This window comes from Cotesia glomerata, linkage group LG2 (assembly GCF_020080835.1).
Source record: "Cotesia glomerata isolate CgM1 linkage group LG2, MPM_Cglom_v2.3, whole genome shotgun sequence".
Lineage (NCBI taxonomy): Eukaryota > Metazoa > Arthropoda > Insecta > Hymenoptera > Braconidae > Cotesia > Cotesia glomerata.
In genome coordinates this window covers 31,074,820-31,087,967 of record NC_058159.1, presented here as the reverse complement: position 1 = coordinate 31,087,967, position 13,148 = coordinate 31,074,820, and the positions used below count along the sequence as shown (strand labels likewise).

The following is a 13,148-nucleotide window of genomic DNA, read 5'->3' as shown; positions in this document are numbered from 1 at the left end:
CTCTGTCTCTGGATCCATAATTAAGAAATGACCTTGTGTCTTGTGAACTATTGACATTTTTAAAGATATAAGCTCATTCCGATTTTACACTCATCAAGACCTTTCATTTGAGTACCCACATCAATTTTTCATATATTTATGTATATTATATATATGTATATATGAAAAATATATAAAAATGCATGTAGGTACTCAAATGAAAGCTCTTGATGAGTGTAACATCGGGATGAGCTTATATCTTCAAAATTGTCAATAGTTAAGAAAGTACAGTGCAATTTAACATAATAAAGAAACGGCCTAGTATCTTCTGAACTATTGAAATTTTTAAAGGTATAAGCTCATCCCGATGTTACATTCATCAAGAGCTTTCATTTGAGTACCGACATCAATTTTTCATATATTTATATATATTATATATTTATAAATATATGAAAAATATATCAAAATGCATGTGGGTACTCAAATGAAAGCTCTTGATGAGTGTAACATTAGGACGAGCTTATATCTTTAATAATGTTGATAATTAAAAAAATACAGTGCAATTCAATAAAATTCATTATTTAATAAAGCAAAATTTTATTTATTTAGTTCACAAGTCACGGCAGTCATATAGTGACTGCAGGGTTGCTAGTATATTGTTAATTATTTTAAATGTGTAAAATAATTTTTTAGAAAGATATTAGTTTTTTAATAATTAATTACTAAAAATTAAATTTTATTTAAAGTATCGGAATAATTGTAAGAATATTGAAAAGTAGTTTAGTTACCTCCAGATGACCAAAGATAATAGGGCTGGATAATGCAAATTAGAAACAGAAGCTCTGACAAATGCACCCCGAGCAAGTTCGATATTATCGACGAGTCAATAATCATTTGTCGGACGATGATGTCCGTCGGGCGATTGCAGTTCTGATGCTTACTTTTTATATATGTATATAAATATATGTTTAACTCTGTTGTACTTATAGCCATCGGCTGGCGGATTTGCATGTGGCATTATCTTCCATCGAGCTTTGTTGGCTTGTTTCGTATGTGTAGGCCTCATATTCCGCAATAACCGCCGTACCTCGCTGCTGGATAATATATAACATGTAATAGCTAATATATGAGGTACTAATGCTATTGACATACCTCATTTAGTTTATAAATGTGTGTATATTCACTGACCAATCAATCGATTTTTTGATGACTGTTTTTTTATTGAAAACTCTATTTATAAAATAGGTTTTTTTTTTTAAATAGCAAATAACTTTTTCTCTTGACTTGAATTTATTTTTATTTAAATCATAAATTTTTTGAATTAATTCAAGCAAGTTAGATAGTATGATGGCAATAATTAATTTCTATTATTATGAGTAATATTTAAATATTGTAATATTTAATATATTATATTTTTTAAATATTTATAGTCTTTCTAGACTAATATTTTATGACTTAATAAATAAATAAATAAATAAATAAGGGAAAAAAAATTTCTTTCTTGAATAAAGTAATTTTTTTTCATGAATAATCCCCTGAAAAAAATATTTCATACTGAAGTTAAAAAGAGTATATAATTACGAGCCCCCGTATTATTAAAACCTAAATATTTTTTAAGTAATTTTTTATAACAGAGCCTCGCGATTATGTCCTTTAATAAATTTATAGACGTTTGCTATCTCGGTAGGGCGGTAACGCCATAAAACTCAACTGGGTGGAACTTCCGTCACGTTTGAACACGCGTAAGGTGACAGGAATATGTATCAAGTACGAGAGAGTACATTGCTTTTATATTTTTACACACATCGCCTTTGATATATAACTATATATGACATAAAAATAAAAACCGGTAGAAAGATAAGACATTAATGTGCGGTCAGTGGTTTTTACAACACTTGCAGTACAAAATTAATGTCTAATCGCTTCTCGTTATATATTTTTATCAACCCTTGCTGCATCGCCGTGATACTAAGTGCAAATAATGAGACGAATTTTTCTACCCCATTATTTGGCAACTTTTTGGACAACTCGATTGCTTTTTGATGAAACTACCGACACAAGTAATATGAATGTATGTATATAAATTTATATATGTGACAGTGCTATAATAATATTTGTCTGACGATTGCACGGAATCGACGAACTTTATAAAAATATTTGCTTACACTTCCCGGAAGGGCTGGAGTGTAATTTGCGTGGTTAACTACACCTCGGGTCTCATTTTTTTATCCTTTAATGTAACATTACATTTTATTCGTACTTAGTGTCCAGCTCGGAGACCTTTTGCTGCCAAGATTTTAATTATAATAATGATAATATACATAATGTGCACAAACTCTGAAGGGGAGGGAGGCTGCTACAAACGAGATGTTTCAACTTGGACAGGAAAAATACTTCTGAAGTGGCTGCTCCGTTATTAGTGTGAAGTTTGATGCTTCTCAATGCAAATTATTTTTGTGAAGTCGGTTATTATGTTATTTTCTTAACAGTGTAAATTTGAGGCTTAAATCGCTACTTTATAATACTTACTGAAGATTTTTTGAATTTGGAAATTATTGCGGTTAAGGTTAATGTTTTTTAACCCCTAATTATGCTGAAATCTGTAAATCTTTATTAATTACTCAGTTATTAAGATTTTGAAACTTGAGGAATTTTTTGAGTGGCATAACAACTTTCGCTTATGCTAAATATTTTTTTTTTAAATAAAATATAATTTATTTTAGCGAAAAAAAAGAATTTTAGGTTCCGGCTTTTGCTATTTTTTTTTATAAAAAAAAATTTTTTTTTAGCTTTTTTGTCTGTGTTTTAAATTTATAAATTGTAAAATATAATAAAAGCTTCAATATTACCAACAGATGATAAATTTTTTGAAAAAACATTAGAAAAACACCCAAACAATATGTTTGCTTGTTTTTCTTCTAATCTATAATCTACGTTATTAAGAGAATAAGAAAAATTTAGTGTCATTGCAAAGGTCTTGATTTGAATTTGTGCCTTTTCCAAATTAAGAAATGATCTTGTATCTTGTGATCTATTGACATTTTTAAAGAAATAAGCTCATCCTGATGTTACACTCATCGAGACCTTTCATTTGAGTATCCACATGCATTTTTGATATATTTTTCACATATTCATATATATAATATATATAAATATATGAAAAATTGATGTGGGTACTCAAATGAAAGGTCTTGATGAGTGTAACATAGGGATGAGTTTATATCCTTAAAAATGTCAATAGTTCTCAAGATACAAGGTCGTTTCTTAATTATGTTAAATTGCACTGTACTTTCTTAATTATTGACGTTTTTAAAGATATAAGCTCATCCCAATGTTACACTCATCAAGAGCTTTCATTTGAGTACTCACATGCATTTTGATATATTTTTCATATATTCATATATATATATATATATATATAAATATATGAAAAATTGATGTGGGTACTCAAGTGAAAGGTCTTGATGAGCGTAACATCGGGATGAGCTTATATCTTCAAAAACGTCAATAATTAAAAAAATACAGTGCAATTTAACAAAATTCATTATTTAATAAAGCAAAATTTTTTTTATTCAGTACACAAGTCACGGCAGTCACGTAGTGACTGCAAGGTTGCTAGTAAATTATTAATTACAAAAAGATCTCAACCTATAAAAAAAATTCATAATGAATAAATTTAGGCCAAAAACGATCAAAGTTTCTTCGCACTCAATTATCTTTATAAAAAACGAGTGTCATCATGTATTTTAAATATATAACCTCCCAAGTATGGGGTATTAATGTCTTTAATAAATAATGCATCAAAAAGTAATGTCTCTATTTGCAAGCTGAAAATACATATGGCTCAATATTAAATAAATACCCATTTAATGTCTTATTAAAACTGGAAATAATAACTTGTGTATTAATTTAAAGCGTCTGAATGAAGAAGTGAATTAAAAAAGACTTATCAAATATGAAATATAAATGGAAGTAAATGAAACTGATTAAGATCCCTCATGAGAACGGAAGCAAGTACGTTTGTTAGCATCGTCTTCAATCCACATTAAATTTCATAAAACAAACGAATGTGTTATCGACATATACACATCCATACAAATATATAATTTTATTCGTGTCAGTATACGATAATGATGAAAGAAGCGAGATAACATCTCTTACGATGATATTAACGTCTACCTATATATCTATATATCTGTACCTGTAGTAAGAGCATCTTTTGCAGTTGAACCGACGGCACGTGCAGCTGGCACGTTGATTTATACTAGGATGCCAGGTGACAGCGCGTGCCTCGTTATTTCTCATCCTTCTATCCAGCTTATTCACACACTTGTTCATATATTTTATATCACACATATGTACCTTCTCTAACACTATAAACCCTTTGTAGGATCTTGCAACCCTATCAAACTCAATATAACACACAAAGTCATTGAGTCACCATTAAAATCTCATGAACAACCGAATCGGAATTGTATTCATCGCGATACCTTGTTAAAAACATTCGATAACAATCTTTTAATTTTATCTTTCATCGTTACTTTTTTCCTCATTTGTGTGATTGTTAAAAAAACTCGTTTCTGTTCGGAGAATTTAATGATAATTAATGATTTTAATTGAGATGCATTAAGCTTGATTTTCAAATGTTCAAATGCTTCTATCTCCAAAACAAAGCAATTTAGCGACATGAATGTAAGTATCAATTTTGTAGAAAATTGTAGTGAATTTTTTTTGCTAAAAAAGCCATTTTTCCAGAATTTTGACTTACACGGAAAAAAGAAAACTCGAAAAATTACAGTATATAATGCAACGTGGCGCTTCGTGATGAAAACTGGAAAAATTACAGTTTCAGATTGTAATTATTACAGACTTTATAAGAATTACATTGTAGAATGTAATATTTACATTGAAAGCTCTGAATATTAAATTAAAAAATTGAATTTAGAAAAATGTTATTTCAAACTGTAATTTTTCTAGTTTTGATTACGACGGGACCGATTTTACATTTTATATTGTAATTTTCCGAGTTTTCTTTTTTCCGTGTATATGACCAGTTTTTAGAACACCATCTATAAATTAACCAAGTTTTAAATCATTAGAAATATTAAAGAACTCGTTAACGAAGATGACAAAATTAGTCCAAAGTCTCAAAACATTTGTACACATCTTGTCCGACCATGTTTTTCAGCGTTAAGGGTAAAATTTCCTAAAAGTTATCTCTTTGCATTTTTTGATAAGACCAGTCATTCTTCCGATATCTTCAAAAACGTACAAAACGTCCAGTGGGTAAATTACAGACCTGAAAAATAATAAATTGCTATGAAATAAAAAATGAGGATTTAGATATAATAGTAAATACTAATTCTGATACCGATATGCGACTTACCAGGGTTTACGTCTGCTATAATTTAATTGTCAAGGAGATATCGGGTTTAATATAGTTCGCGTGTTTCTGAAACACAAACCACCCACTGGATAAATATGTGCGAAGCCTCAAGGCTTACACATATTTCGTTGATATGAGTAGAGGGTGGAGTGAATGTGAATATCAAGCAAGAAGAAAGATGTGAGATGTGCTTCTGTTGTGAGGGTAAGGTGTATGGTGTATTACATCGGCAAATAGAGAAGTAGTCAGGTTCTAAGGACAAGAGTTTAGCACGACGAGGAAGTATCTGTGTTGTGTCTTGAATGTATATATATATACATCTCAGCTTCTTGAAGACGAGCAAGATATATGCAAACTACAAACTACTGGAACTATTAACTATGGACGTATGACTGCTAATGGATCGTTTCAAGAGTCAGGGGTCAGGACAGAGTTGACGGGTGAATTTATGGTTATTTGGTTTATTACAGTAATAATAATACTTATTTATTTCATTACTCATTAGTTTTTTAAATGTTTTTCAATATTGAATAGTCACAAAAAATTTTTTTTTTAATTATGTAAACAAATTTAATACCTCAAAATTTATTAATTATTTATGTAACTACTGTGTTAATTATTTATAAAGTTAGTGGATGAGACTTTTGACGCTCGTGTGTACGTATAAACTCTTTGCTCGTTGTGGCAACACACCTGTAGCTAAAAGCCCCACTATTCAGTTGTATAATTAAATTTATTTCCAACAGATGGCGTTTAGTTTTAATTATTTGAGATCCTTGTAATCATAGATGGCGTTTAGTGTTATTATTAGTTTCTTATAGTGAAAAGAATTAAGAGATTATAAGAAATAGAGGAAATCAAAAAATTTTTAATGTATATTTATAAATCAAAATTTTAAGTAAGATCTGTTAATTTAAATCAATAAATAATTAAGTGATATTTTCGAACAGATGATTATTGAAAACTGCCCGCAGAAAAGGAAAAAAAATCGCTCGAACAGGGACTTGAACCCTGGACCCTCAGATTAAAAGTCTGATGCTCTACCGACTGAGCTATCCGAGCCTGACAACGTTAAAAACGTGTGTTTTATAAAAGCTTAGGCTTCTGAAAGAAAAAATATGCATAAAATTAAAAAAATTTCTGATCCTGCAGCCTATTTTTTGGCATATTTTGATATATACAACCTCAAAAAACATTTTTTATTCATTTTTGAACACAAAAATATGGTATTTATACTGTTTTTAAGAATTTTATTTTTTTGTAAAAATAATTAAGATAGCTTTGTAGGTATTAACAAATTTTTAAAAATAATTTATTCTTATAGCGAAAAATTATAACGACCTTCAGAAATAAAATATTTAAGGATGAGGTTAAGTAAAATTATTTAAAAATTAAATAGGTGAGATGAAATATGTTGGAATAATTATTAAAAAAAACATGATTATTCGAATTTTAAAATAAATTACAATAAAAAGCCATTAATTATAAAATAGTTCTAGCTGGTCAATTACAGGCGATAATGGTTTTTTAATTTTTCTAATGAGTTTAGTATACTCAACAATTAATTAAAGAAGAAAAAAACAGAAAACATCTTGTTGAAGAGTTGAGCAATGAGTTTATAAAATACAAGATGTGTATATGAAACAGGATCCGCCTTTATCATGTTCCAGGTACTTTCCGCATGCAAAAAGAATCATTAGTTCGAGCAAAAGACAACGAGGTGAAATGCTGATTATAGTGAGTTCTTTCATTATTATTACGTATTCATTATCATTGTTAATGTGCACGGTTAAATATTTATAAAGCTCCGAGACACTCGGCAGACGCAGTTCTGATAATACATTAATCGGGATGTCTATCAACAGTAGTCATCGCTTTGAGATTTTCCGAATTGGCGAAATTCGGCGTAACGCTTTGTCGGTGTTGCGAAACCCCTTGAACTTGTTATATTTTATAATAACGCCAGAAGGACAAATAACCTCGCCAATAGTATTACTTTTAGAGTTAAACTTTATCCTCTTGTCTATACTTGATATATGAGCTTTCTTTGTCCAATTCCGCTTCGTTATCTGCCGAGGTATAAAGAGGCCGGTCTTACTCTTATTCTCGAGTCTTATTTTCAGCCAGTGCTACTCCCACGATTAATATATACGTATATATGTCAATTATTATTGTCATAATTCTAAAATATATCAAAGTTGTAAAAAATATTTCATTTGAAAATGGTTAAAATAGATTTTGGGAAAAAATTGCTCAATTCTAGAAAAATTCTTAGAAATTTCACTCTCAATTTTCTTTTTGAGGTATTTTTTATTGAATTAATTCAAAAATTTACCAATTTTTTAGATGGTATAATGATTAAGATACACGGAGAGAAAAATGTGGAAATCATTCCTATAATTTTAATGAAATGTTTTCCTATACCATTTTAGGAGCGGTTACTTAAATTATGGAAATTGTACTCATAATTTTTGGGAAATGTTACTATAATCATAGGAACGATACCTATAATTATAACTGTAATATCGGCATGATTTCCATAATATATAGGAATATTTTCTATCATATTATAGGAACCATTCCTATAATATTATAAGAACCATTCCCATAATATATTGAAGCTATTTCATTATTGTTCAGGAACGTTTCCAATAAATTATGGGTATGATACCTATAATGATCATTTTATTATAGGAACCATTCCCATAATTTTTGGAAAGTTTCCTATAAATTTCTCTCCGTGTACTTTTGTTAAGAATTTACTTGTTAGATATACTTTTGGGTGCCAAATTTTGGTAAAAAGTACCAAAAACTAAATTAAAGATGCTAATGTCACAGTTTAGTATCAAGCTTGAAGAAAAATATTTTTTTCAAAAGTTTAATTCTATTTTTTCTTGATTAATTCAAAAAATTTATTAGAAAATCAAGAATATAAAATTCAAGGAAAAAAATTAAAAGTTTTAATGAGTTTTAATAAAAAGTTTCTTACATTTAAAATTTTTCTTTGAACCCACGAATATATAATTTTTGAAAAAAATTTTTTTTCAATCAAAACAGCCATTTCTTTTCAAAATAATGTTCTTTTTAAATCAATTAATTTTTCCAGTGCAAAACAATGAAAAATATACTTTCGTATGGTTAAAACAATTCCATTTAAAATCGGTCAAAACACTAATCCGAATAATTTCAAGAAAAAAATCTAAATTAAAGTATATCGTGTTGATAACAACGGTAACTATCCAGATAAAATCGACAATGAGACGTAGAAGCATTCAGAGCATTTGATCTCGCGTGTTCTCCAGAAAATAAATCATAAAAAATTGGGTTTTCCAAATTTGCCCCACATCAAGAGACATCTGGTTACCTTTACCAGGGCATTAAAAGAGGAATAAACCATATGGATCCTAATCTGGTACATAACACGCGAGAGGAAGCGTTTTGCACTGTAAATAAGTTACTCGAAACTTGTTGAATAGTGCACGACTAGTGTATTCACACATCTTACAGCAATGGAAGATTTAACGAAGTTACTCTCGAGCAATTACATTACTATAACCAGCACTCTCTAATTCAGGTGAGACACACGCGAGTCGTACATTGGAAGATTGTTATCCGTTGTAATCCCTCCGTGATCGATCTTGACCCGAGTCTACAGCAATTGGAAATTGTTTAAACTTTCCTCCTCTGCAATTTGCCGTAATTTATTCGCGGAATCCTTCCACACATAAGCCAATCGGAATAATCTCTTCATCCTTTATTTTCATTCTTATTAGCTCATTATAAATAAATTATGAAGAATTAATGGCTGTTGTTGGTTTAACTATTAAAAAAAAATTACATGCGAGCCTGACATTAAATTTAGCATCGATAAAACAGAAGCAAAGGTGACGAAAACTAATGCATGATTTCCATGCGCTCCACCGGATCGAGTGACGTTAACTAATGGCTGAGGGTAGCTATATTAGCTAGATCCACCCCCTTAGTGCTTCAGTTTGTTACACTGCTAACTATATAATGGATAATGGTAATCGGGGTTTTTAATATCTTTACGCACGTTTCCGCGAAATGTAAATTAATTTTCCACATTTACATCAACGCGTACATATGTGCAAACATTTTTTAACGCTGCAAAGAAAAAGATAAACCATAAGTATGAGCCATACCTCTATACTAATGATTGATTCCTTGGAAGCACGCTAAGCGTTTACCATTTTTTTTTAACCCGCTGTATAATAATTTTTTTATTAACCTTTGCTGAGTTATTTAATCATTAATACCGTTATTAGCTAAATTATGCGGTGGTAGCAAACATTATTACTCAAAGGTGTTTCGAGATTGTTGCTTCGTGATAGGACTTTGACAATTTAAAGAAGTAGGGACTTTGAGTAAGAGGTTAAGGCTTTAATTCTACATTTTATTCTGCATTAAATACTGTCCAGCAGAAACTCGAGATCTTTCACGCTATTGTCTGTTATATTGTGTGGCGGAAGAATACAATATAACGTGAGATGAGCCACGATTTATACTCTTTAGTTTTAAGGCTCGAGCTGACGTGATCGACCAACGATTATTTGTTTAATAATTAAACGAGAGACCTAAGCATCGCGCATGGACGCTAAATTACTGGGATTATATTCGGGATTGGAAAACTAAATATATAGAACGTTCGTGTTTAGGATTTTAAGTTTTGTGTTGTTATAATGAATAACTGTACAATTAGTTTTTTTTTTTTTTTTTTTTTTTTGTATAACAATAACAGTATGGGGGCTTGAAGATGCTAGGCCGATTTTCTCTACACGAGACAACGTGTTCATGGAAGTCAGGATTATTTGAGAAAGCGGCCGAGTGGTAGTAAGTCAAGAAACGCTTCCGAGAAATTATTTTGTCGTAGATTGGATGTATGTTTCGCAGGTTGATGGTCTTTTAAGGAGAATAAACCAAAATTGTGGCGAATTAAATTTTTGCAGGTCACATTCTTGATATTATTGACTTACAACTGGCTTTTTTTTTATATGTTTGCAGTATAGTAAAATTTTTTATGGCTTTATTTTATTGAGTACTAAGAATATATTTTCAATTTATCAATTTTTAACCTCGAGTTGAATTTTGAGGTATTAGAGCTGAAAATTTGGAGATTGTTTCAACCATTTGGACTGAAAAACTGTAAAATAACTTTGAATATTTAATATATTTTGAATAAATAAAAAAAAATCTAAAAATTTGCTAGAAAAAGCTTTTTGATGGGTTAAAAAATGAAAAAAATCAAAAATTAGTTTCATATTCTTGAAAATTATTTATTCTATAAACGAGAAGTTAAAAATAACTAATAATTAATTTGTAAATTATTAATTAAAAATTCATAAGAAAAAATCTTTTTCATCAGACTAAAAAATTAAAAATTAAAGTTTTTCAATAGGGTAGAAGTACCGTTTGTGGCCACTGTACCGTTTATGGCCATTTATTGTTCAAATAAACGATAGAAATGAATTTATATTAATAAACCATTACAAACTCAATTTGTTTTAATATAAATTTATTCAAACTCAACAACAATATGGTTGTAATATTATAATTTTTTATAAATTAATTCAAATGTTAACTGCACTGATAGAAGGATTTGTTTATAGTGAAAAATATTTGTTAATATTTAACAAATCATTTAGTAAAGAACATTGTTTAGTCCTTAATAAATATTTCTTCGTATTTAAAAAGATTTATTAATATTTAATAAATAAATATCAGATTTATTAAATACAAACAAATCATTTTAAATAGTACACAGAAAGAAAGATTTCTTGACTGAAGAACAAAATTCTTGGCTCAAGTAAATTTTCGGTCGCCAGAAGGAAGACCGAAGTTGTCTTGGCCGAAGTAAAAATTTTTCTTGAAATTCTATTTTTGGTGGAAGTAATTTTTTCTTAATTCAAATTATCATAAATACTTGATACAAGAAATTTTTATATTTGATCAAGATTTTTAGATACTTTAAGGAAGCAGTCTCATCTTGAGAAAATTTTTCTCTTGAATATTTGATACCCATTTTAGATTATTTTAGCGCGCAATTATACATATTGAATGAAAAAAAATGATTCAATATTATTTGATCTTCCCATTTGACATATCAGTCAATAGAAATATTAATGAAAATTTACTATCAAGATATTTAATTTTTTGGAGCAAGAGAAAAATTTTCTCAAGACAAGAAAATTTTCTTGACTTAAATAAATTGTCTTGGATCAAGGAACGTATTTCTTGAAGCAAGGGAATTGATTTGTTGGAATAAGTGAAATTTCTTGTGTCAAAAAAAAATTTTTTTTTTGCTCGACGGGCAGAAAGCGTCAACTTTCGGCCCGCTACGCTAAACGAAAGTGCCGCTTTCTGCCTTCGTCGAGCAAAAAAATAGTATACACTCCACGGGAAGTAAATAAGAAAGCCTCAGATCACATGTTTGTCAACCTCGGCTTCGCCTCGGCCGACAATTATATGTGATCTGAGACATTTCTTACTTTACTTCCCTAGGTGTGTAATATACTATTTTCGCCCAAGTAAATAATTATGAAGAAAAATATTTTTCTGCCCTCCGGCCGGAAAGTGGCAACTTTCTGGCCGCTGCGCTAAACAAAGTTGCCACATTCCGGCTACGTCGAGCAGAAAAATAGTATACATACCTTGGCCGGTAAAAAGTAAAGCCTCAGATCACATGTTTGTCAACCTCGGCTTCGCCTCGGCCAACAATTACATGTGATCTGAGACTTTTCTTATTTTACTGGCCTAGGTATGTAATATACTATTCTTGGCTCAAGTGAACCTTTCTTTCTGTGTAAGAAATATTTGTTTAATACTAAAAAGTAGTCTTTAATAAATGATTTGTTAACTATTAACAAATATTTTTTGGTACAAATAAATCCTTTTATCAGTGTGAAGGAAAACGGTGCTACCCTGATTAAAAATATTGATTGAAAAGTATTGGGAATCAGTCACCCGATGTAAACTGTATATCTATATATACATGAAAAAGAATTGAAAGTATTCAAAAGTATTCAAATTTCATAATTTTTAATCCTTTTCAATCAATATTTTTAACCAGGGTAAGGTGGCCAAAAACGGTGCTTCTACCCTAATTATTCATTTTCTAAATAAAAAGTTTTTAGTAAAAAATAAAATATAAACGTCAGTGCTTCTATTCGAAAACTTTGATAAATTATTTATAACTCTGGTTGCTTAACTCCGCGATTAATTTCAATAAATCGGAGACTTTGATGACGTGGTGCTAATATTGATTAATGGATAAAAGACGACTAAGCCGAGGCCGTGGTTGATGTGTCCAATTGTAAGCAGTAGAAAATTGTAGGCAAGGATGAGTAGGCTTCGATAGCGTGCGTCAAAGGGGTGAGTTGTCCGATACTCAATAACCGGTCAGACAAAATAAAAATAAACACAACAGAATCAATTTTGTGGCTCTCGCTCGCTGAAAAGGGAAAACTCTCTCCTTTTGAGGCTCTAGAGCGACATGTGCTGTCATTTGGGAGGAGACGTATCATATCACATGATATGGAACGCAAGCTCTTGAAGGGTCCGGAGGGGCTCACTCACATGTACATTGTACAAGCTTAATATGTGGAGCAAGTAGCAAGTAGCAAGTAGGATTGCAGCGAGTTCTTAAGCGGTGCAGGCGTTCAACTGGCTAGAATGACGCTCGACGCTCACACCTCTTACGCATTGGACATGTCATGTTCGCGCACTGAAATGATTAGCCAGCACCCAGCACCGTACCGGGGCTCGA

The 13,148-nt window shown here is 30.3% G+C and overlaps 1 protein-coding gene and 1 non-coding gene across 4 annotated transcripts in view; one reads left to right on the top strand and one right to left on the bottom strand.

Annotated features, from left to right (window-relative positions):
- The window catches only part of LOC123258590 (aryl hydrocarbon receptor), a 142,827-nt gene that overhangs the window by 20,904 nt on the left and 108,775 nt on the right, over window positions 1-13,148 (top strand). The gene's annotated exons all lie outside the window — the stretch shown is intronic.
- Window positions 6,355-6,427, bottom strand: Trnak-uuu. The gene has a single exon. It is a non-coding gene; the product is annotated as a tRNA-Lys (tRNA).